At 41.6% G+C, this 560-nt stretch overlaps 1 protein-coding gene across 5 annotated transcripts in view; it reads right to left on the reverse strand.

Moving 5' to 3' along the window:
- LOC119591255 (bestrophin-2-like) overlaps positions 1–560 on the reverse strand; it is a 36,350-nt gene that overhangs the window by 13,218 nt on the left and 22,572 nt on the right. The gene's annotated exons all lie outside the window — the stretch shown is intronic.

A 560-nucleotide genomic window follows, 5' to 3' on the forward strand; every position in this document is an offset into this window, starting at 1 on the left:
TGCAGCACCTCCCATTCCAACAACGGAATGCAAATGATCAACATGCGCTTAAACAACCAACAAACCAGACCCAAGCCTCCATGCACAAAATATCAATCCGTGAGCTTTCCTTAAGAACCGAACTATTACCCAGGTATCTCCACAGAAAACAATATATCTTTTTCTACAATTAACGATGATCGAATATACAATAGTTTCCCCTCTATTAGCTTTAACTCGCACCTGCGTTTCCTCGACCAGGTGCACGGGCGAAGAGGAACAGCCTGTGTAGTGTTTATCGATGGAGAAGAAAAAAAAAACGGTAATGACACTAGGCAGTTTACAGACACGTGGCGGCCTTAAACTTTGGCCTGGCGAGACTGATGGTCTTCTGGAAGCAGGCTTAGTGTAGCTGTGAAGTATTTTCTTTCTTTACTTTACTTTAGTCATTTAAATTGATGGGATAAACATCGTTCGGAATTCACCTCTTTCGACATTGGTTTTGGGTGTGGACCTTCTTGTTTGGTTGTAACAGCGAAGTGTAGTTGTCAAGATATTATGTAAATGTGAATAGTGCAGAT

The sequence above is a fragment of the Penaeus monodon genome, chromosome 28, assembly GCF_015228065.2.
Source record: "Penaeus monodon isolate SGIC_2016 chromosome 28, NSTDA_Pmon_1, whole genome shotgun sequence".
NCBI classification, from domain to species: domain Eukaryota; kingdom Metazoa; phylum Arthropoda; class Malacostraca; order Decapoda; family Penaeidae; genus Penaeus; species Penaeus monodon.